Source organism: Uranotaenia lowii, chromosome 3 (genome assembly GCF_029784155.1).
Source record: "Uranotaenia lowii strain MFRU-FL chromosome 3, ASM2978415v1, whole genome shotgun sequence".
Lineage (NCBI taxonomy): Eukaryota > Metazoa > Arthropoda > Insecta > Diptera > Culicidae > Uranotaenia > Uranotaenia lowii.
In genome coordinates this window covers 224,699,294-224,707,746 of record NC_073693.1, presented here as the reverse complement: position 1 = coordinate 224,707,746, position 8,453 = coordinate 224,699,294, and the positions used below count along the sequence as shown (strand labels likewise).

At 38.2% G+C, this 8,453-nt stretch overlaps 1 pseudogene; it reads right to left on the bottom strand.

Moving 5' to 3' along the window:
• Positions 1-2,582: 2,582 nt before the first annotated feature.
• Positions 2,583-3,459, bottom strand: LOC129753128 (farnesol dehydrogenase-like; annotated as a pseudogene).
• Between the last annotated feature and the right edge of the window lie 4,994 nt (positions 3,460-8,453).

The following is an 8,453-nucleotide window of genomic DNA, read 5'->3' as shown; positions in this document are numbered from 1 at the left end:
CACAATTCTATCCATCAATTAATCGGAAACTTTCACTGTTTTTTGGTACAGATTGTTTGTTTCACGCAATCTGCAGCTTGCAAGTTTTCCGCGTTCTTCAGTACTAAGCTAATTTTCACCCGGTGAGAGAGATGACTCACCTAAACCCTAATCTGTTGGTGATCAATCTCAAAACCCAAACTCGCTCAAGAACCTTGTTTCCCATGCCTGCCTCGTGTGTTCACATCTTCATATTCGGTAATAAAGCTGTTCCACCTTTTGGCATGTCCAATCACCGCCATCAATCTGAGGCAGGTAAGGTACGGCACACACGTCACAGATCAAATAATTACATCTGTCGAATGCCGTCGTCGTCTTCTTTTCTTTGGGTACAGATCCCAAATGCTGGCGGATCAGCCAAAGATCAGCAAGTTTGCAGCCATCCGATGAAAGATCAGTTGGGCCTAATTGCGCGGTTGTGCAAATCCACAAAAAGAACCCGCAGAGAAGCCTAGAGGAGTCGCAAGCGCAGCGAACCGAATTATGATTGATGAAATGAGAGTTGAAATGATGGAGGTTAGCTCTTCCTTTGCTGTTCTGCAACTGTTTGCTGATGTGAGTGGAAAGAAATTGTTAGCTTTGAGTGAAAGATTCGTAAATAATTGTACAGTAGGTACACTTGTATTATTTTCCTATGGTTAGCAGCCGAATCGGTTTTGGGAATCTAGGTTCTAAAGGTTTCTCATCGAATTATATAATTTGTTCTCACCATACGTCGAATGAGGAAAAAAAATCAATATTTTTAATTTATCTATATCTATATAATATATAAAGATGAGTTGGACTATATATGTTTGTTTGTATGCACCTTATACAAATCCACACCGCTTAACTGATCAGCCTGAAATTTGGTACAGTTATGTGTTTGGACCATGGTAAGGTTTTAGTCACAGTTTTGAGTCCCTCCCTCCAAGGATAAGGACCCTCCCATACAACTTTCGTTTTTATTCCCACAAATCAAAAGTCATGGCACCCATTTTTCAAAACCGAATTTTCCTTTTGGCGGGGTTGTTTTCACCATCATCATGGGCCGTGTTCACGTGTACTGGAAAGCAAATCAAAGCTTGCTGAGCATAAAAAATTTGAATGGAGAAATTTTGGCGGGTGTTTTTCCTGCTTCTGTTCAAAGCACGTGGTACCGGTGCGAGACATTTGATTGCATTAATGAGCCTTCATTTAGGATAGAAAAAACTACTCACCTGTTAGAAATATTGAGAAGAACAGTGGTTGAGAATCTACTAGAATATGCAGTGTGTAAAGTATGGATACATTAGTTCATTATGAATTGACTTCTTCAGTTGAATAACTATTTGGACTGAAAACTAAGGTTCCAGCTTTTAGGAACCAACCATTTTCATATTTTTGGAACTTCTTATAGGGAAAAAAAATAAAACTGAAGGTTGTAAGTTCAAGGCTGTGACCTCTACACGTTGATGGCCGTGTAAGAATTTAATTTACAATGAGAATTAGACAATTAAACGTTCATTTTATGCAAAAAAATAAAACCAAATCCAACGCACGAGACTTTTAGTAATTAAATCTGAAGTTTTTAGTTTTATACCATTCAATTTCATTTGTAAATTTTTAAATTTTACGTTATTATTAATCATCGATGTGACCAATTCTACCATCTCATTATAAGAACTAAAAAAAGCACATTGGAAAAATGCAGATCAAGTCTTTTATGAAGTTTCAGCGGAAATCTATTTATAAATTTCAAAGTACAAAATAAAACTGAAAAAGGTATTCTACTCTACGGGTAGATCTTGAAAAGAGGTCGTTTATATTTGTTTACAAGCTTAATACATTGGTTTTCCACTAGATGACCCATGGAAAAGATTAAAAAATAGTAATCATTTGATGAAAAAAAGAGTAATTCAATTCAAGCTAACTAAAAAAGGTGAGTGTAAAATAAGGTTGCCAGAATTGCCGTATCGGGACCGGACAAATCCAGCCAATTTTATCGAAAAACCTGGCCAAATCCAGCATTTGATTTCAAAATGTTCAAACCGATATCCTGGCAATATCCGGGCAATCTTGGTTAAAACAGCGGAATTATTCAGTAAATAACGAAAAATATACTTGCAATATATTTTTTTTTTCAACAAACCGCATCAGCAGAATTTAAATTGTATATCAAGCTTCCAAATACGAGTCACGATTATTTCTAAAACTTGCCATTTAAAACTTCCTTTGAACGTAAAAATCAAAAAAATATAAAAATTATAAAATCTCAGTTTATGTTACGTTTTAAAAATGATGTGAATAAATCCGGGCAAAATCCGGGCTTTTTGCTACAAAATCCGGGAAACAGGGCCAGACCGGACGTACCTCAAATTTTGATTCAAATGTTCTAGCAAATCCGGATAAATCTGGGCAACCTTAGGTTGAAAAGTTTTTCGTGATAGAATGGATAAGCATTCAAGGGAATTTATTTCAAATTCAATAATATGAAAACGATTAACTTTGCAAATATTACCAATGAAATCTTTAATAAGACTAACAAAACTTACAAAGCTCACATGGCCAAACATGGTCCAATTTGTTATGATGATGAACAAAAATTTCAAAAAGTCAAACGACTCATTTCGATTTATACACGTGAACCCGAGCAAGGCCGGGTAGAACCAGCTAGTTTTAAATAAAATCGGGCATAGGTCTCACGATCAAATTGTGTACTTGAACACGAGGAGGACATTTTAACACATATTTTACAGCCTTCTCGATGTTATCCGGATCCAGGAACATCTCACTTCCCGGATACTCCCTAGTCATTGGGGTGAGCACAAGACTCGGGCTTATACTCTGGTGGGAAATTAAAATTCAATCGTTATATTTCACTTGTAAGACAATGCAAATCATAATATCTTACCGTAACTCTGATTTTGGATTTTTCCCTCGAAAGTTCTATTCTCATTGACTCAGTGATTCCTCGGACGGCAAACTTAGACGGTGTATAAACGGATCCATTAGGAATGTTTGGCACCTGGTGTCCAAACTGGCTTCCAAGATGTATAATTTGACCAGCGATTCCTCGCTCCTTCATAGAACGACACGCTTCACGACTTGCAAGAAGCAGTCCGATAACGTTTGTCTTAGAGCTTCTCCATTTCCGACCTCAAAATGTTGAGGACGCACAGCGATTCCTGCACTGTTAATCATTAAATCGACACCACCAAACAATCTCGAAAGCAGCCAGAATGTCCGTTTCCATAGTGACGTCACAAAAAATTGCATGCAATCTTGCTGCGGCTTCAGTAGGAAGTTCTTCCTTCAGGGCTTCGATAAGGTGGACCCTTCTGGCCATCCCAACGACTACCATTCCATCCCGGGCCAGTTCCTTGGCAATGGTCGCTCCGATACCGGAATACCGGAACTCGCGCCAGTTATCACAGCAACTTTGCCGACCCAACGATCCATGTCCAGCGAATTTCGATCTGAACTGTTCGCTTCGCGAGCGAAGCTGTTTTAATAAGTTTTGATCGGATATTGATCGTTTGAAAACCGGCATCGGTGTGTGCTATGCTTCAGTGAGCGAGCTTGTTCCACAGATCGATTCTTTACATGAAAACTTTGATGCGGTCTTTTATTTATTACTAGTTGTTCCCGTACGAACGCCGTTTCACCTTCAACCAATAATACGTGATGATGAATTTGCGTAGGAATAGTGATCCGATGCATTTTCTGGACAGTAAAATATGACAATATATGACAATATCGCGAAAGCGGTGAACAATTAGTTGGACCCCCCCCCCCCTTTTCTGAACCCTCTTTCCGACCCTGATCCTAAATTGGATACCTAAAATCCAATTCTTGTCTTATGAAACACCGATCTACTAAATTTTATCTCGAACCAATGTAAAATAACGTTTATATCGAAAAAACAATGAACAGTTAATATGGACAATCTCTTTTGGTATCTCGTGATCCAAAATTTGAAAACTGAAATCAATTGCCCATCCCTCCTAACTCCCATGTGCAAATTTCCAACTCCATCAGATGCAAAATCACGACAATATCGCAAAAACAGTGTACAGTTTATATGGACGACCCCTTAGGCCGACTCCTGACCCAAAATTGGGTACCTAATTGAAAAGGTTTCCCGTTGTGCAGCAAATGATTGAAATTGTGGTAATTTGTGGGAATTTGTGCGGGAGAATGGAAAGTTTTTAGTTTAAATGAGAGCAACCACAGTGCTCAGAGAGAGAGGAAGTGTGCAGATTGTTGCAATTTATGAAGAAGTTTTGGAGTTTCGATCTAGAGCATTCCAAATGCAAAGAATTCTCTTTCTATTGCAATCCCTTTAAAGGAATCACCCTTATGGCTAAATAGGGTGGTTCGTGCTGCAGGAAAGATCGTAGCTGAGTACGTGAGACCTTTTAAGTCCCACCACACGTATGAGTCCAGATAAGGGTTATACCGCGCCCTAAGATAGCGTTGCTTTTGAATTGAAGTGTCATACGAGGCCCAAGACCTTCCATTAGCTTGTCAAATTTGGTTGACTATCTCGCTCTCTCCGTTCATCATCTTTCCTGATTATTATCAGATCGCGCATGACTTGCGAGATTTCGTCGACGATAGCACGCCACGACTGTTCGTCGCGCCACATTTCACTCACTATGTTTTCAGCGTTCAAATTTTGAAGATGTTGACGCCATGAATTGAACCTGGGGCATACAAAGATAGCATGTTCTGCCGATTCCTCCGTCTCTACGCATACTTCGAAATGGCGCAGAAGTCCACTCTACATCTTAGTTAGGAATTTCGTACTGACCAAAGATTGCAAATCCAACAGTAGAAAGCTTTAGAAACAATTTTCACGGTAAATCAGGTTTATGATAGAAACTAACATCTTTATCGGACCATTTGATATTTATCTTAAATTTAACGATGTCATCTAAAGATTGCAAACATGACAACAGAGCAGCAATTAGGACTATTCCAAAATGGTTTTTATTATTGATGAAAATTGTTTCAATAGTTTTGCAGTTGAAGCCAAAACTGTAAACCGTTTTTTGTGAAATGACTTTTGGATCCAGAAGCAGATATACTTGAACCGATATACACCACTTAACGAGAAAACGGGAGACACGAATAGCGCTATCTGGCGACAGAAATGGAAGTATTACACTGTGATTTTTTTCGGAGCTTTGATCAGAGATGCCAGGTGTCCTGTGTAACGGAAGGCGGAAGTAAAATGAGTACTTCTTTAGTAAATATAAATTATTAACAGCGCAAATTCTTAAATTCTTTAAACGTTATCCAAACCCTTAAACATCGCCTATTGTAACATTACTATCGATTTAGCGCAAAGTTTTGGAAAAGAAAAAATGAAAAGGGAATGTTATTAGACTCAAAAACATTAAGGTCAAGCATTTGTAATAAATGAATAATTTATTATCACTTCATAAATAACTAAGAATACATTGAATTTCAACATTCACGATAAAATCTGACAGCACAGATTTTAGACTTTTGCATTGAGAATTTTCGCCAGCACTTAACGAGTAAACAAACAAACCATAATTCCATAAAATTTATTTTATCTCCGTCTTGATTTAGTGTTTTTAACAACGATCCGTTACCTTCAATATACAAAATGGCAAATCAAAATTAACGGAAGCTTAATAAAAATAAAAAAAATAGCTAAGAGACGATAATTAAATGTAGATAAAGTTATATAAAATGGAAATAGTAATAAGAAACATGTAGCATGAGATAAAAACAATACCATCTATTAATACGAATCGTCGAAAAGGCCATTTTTTGCCAAATTTAAAAGCGAAACCCGTCATCTTGTATAGAAAAAATAACGATATTTCTAGGTAAATATATTTTTTCCTTACCATTTCGTAAGCAAAACTTTTATAAACAGTTAAACAGTTTTTTCTATTCTGAACGATTGAATTTAAAGTCTTTTTCTTACAAAACACTTAATGCCGATCCAAATCTATCTTTTGAAATAATCGAATAAGGAAGGTAATTGAAAGTAATTACTTCGCTCCATATTTTGTTCCGAAATATTAATAAGAATGGATACGTTTTCTTAAACCCCTTTTTGTTTTTTTTGTTGGTTGATTCATTAAAATTTTTATGGTGCAAGAATAGAAATAAATAATTGTATTTATTATAACTGGCATCCCTGATCAAGTCGAGTCCGAAATACACGCTATTCAAAAGTTAGACGAATTTCTCGAATTAGTGCTTCCATTTTGTCCGCTAGAGGATGCTGATGGTGTCGCCTTCTCATTGTATGAAGAAAATAAGTGTGGAGAATATTGGTTTCAATTATATTTGCCAGAAGTGTTCTGAAATCACCGTTTGATTCAGGAGTGAAATCACTGAATGCTAGTTACACGTATAAAATGCATCTTTTTTTTTATCATAAATCAAATGAAATAAAGGCTGAGACGGTCAAAATTTGGTCAATATCAACTTGACGTATTTCTTTCAATTTTGCATTTAAAAAACCTGAACACCCCTCATTTTGAAGGTGTGTGTGTGTGTGTGTGTGTGTGTGTGTGTGTGTGTGTGTGTGTGTGTGTGTGTGTGTGTGTGTGTGTGTGTGTGTGTGTGTGTGTGTGTGTGTGTGTGTGTGTGTGTGTGTGTGTGTGTGTGTGTGTGTGTGTGTGTGTGTGTGTGTGTGTGTGTGTGTGTGTGTGTGTGTGTGTGTGTGTGTGTGTGTGTGTGTGTGTGTGTGTGTGTGTGTGTGTGTGTGTGTGTGTGTGTGTGTGTGTGTGTGTGTGTGTGTGTGTGTGTGTGTGTGTGTGTGTGTGTGTGTGTATGTAGGTAGAATGTTGCTCCTATTTTAATTTTGGAATTCACTCTTCAGTTGTCTAGATGCCGTCCAAGGAAGAAGAGCAGCGTATCAAAATTTCGCTCGCGCATCGCGAAAATCCGAGCTACTCGCACGGAAAGCTGGCAAAATCGCTAAAAGTTGTCAAATCAACCGTTACAAATGTAATAAAGTGTAATTAAACGTTTGTCGACAGCCAGGAAGTCTGGATCGGGGGGAAATCGAAAATCGGAAGCCGCTGAGACGACAAAGAGAGTTGCCGGTAGGTTCAAGCGAAACCCTAACCTCTCTCTCCGAGATGCCGCAAATAAGCTGGTTGTATCGTCTACAACCGTGCATCGAGCCAAAAAACGAGCTGGACTATCGACTTACAAGAAGGTAGCGAGTCTAATTCGCGATGATAAACAAAATACGACGGCCAAAGCGCGATCCCGAAGGCTGCACACTAGGGTGTCCCAAAATTGTTTTGCATCGCGCGTTTGTTAATTTCACAATATTATCCATCATAACATGAACTTTTATGATTTAAGCTAGTTGATTTATAGTATTTTTTTACCCCTAAATGTATGCAGCACCTTTATGCCTCTTCATCAAAATCATTTTTGACATGATTGTTTTGCATCACGCGTTTTTTTTTTCAAAATTTCATCTTTTTTTTTTTTTTTAATTCAAATGAATCTTTATTAAAGGCCTTTTACTTTTACAAGTTTAATTAGACCGAGGGTCAATTATATAAACTGAATGGGGAAGAGTTAGGATTTAGGAAGGGAAGAGGAGTGGGGGTAAACTTTATTGCGATTTGCGCTTCGTGAGCGGGTTAAAATCGAACAGTTGTCGCCAACTGTGTGAAGATGCTGATCTTCCACATTATCGATTGGAACGGAAGGGGGTGGCTGGGAAGTGATTCTTTTCCTAGGGGGGGAATCAGATTCCAACACAGGGCTTGCAGTTTTGGTGACTGCAGTGAAGTGGTCTCTCTTCGGTTGTTGCTTGGTTTTTTCCTGCTGCTGGTGATTATCTTCTTTTTGTTTCTGTTCTTCCTGTTGCGGCGCTTGCTGGTTCAGTTGTTTTCTACGGTGCGTATTGTGTTCTTCAATTTGTCGCTTAACGACATCGGCATAAGATGAGTTGGTGCTATTTTCTTCTACTTTTTTGCGTGCGGCTGTGAGCGTTATTCCTTGGTCGGTTTTCAATTTTAGAGCTGTGGATTCAAACATCCATACTGGGCATGACCTATCAGTAGGCGAGTGGTTTTGTTTGCAATTGCGGCAGAATTTTATTTTGGTAGTGCAATTTGAGCTATCGTGATTTGATGAACAAATTGTGCAAGCGATCTGGTTATGACATCTAATTTTCGGGTGGCCGTAAGTCAAACATTGCCGGCACAACATTGGTTGGGGATAGTAGGGTCTAGTTCTGACTCTCAACAGTCCAAAATTTATAAATTCCGGTACGACGGTACAATTGATCGTTAAAACAAGGGTTGGTGTGTTAACGATACCAGCTGCTGTCTTCTTCGTTATGCGGCGAACATTTATTATTTTCTGGGGAGCTAGCTCAACCTCAATTTCTTTTTCCTTCATATCATCAACTTCATTGCAAAATACAACGAATTTGC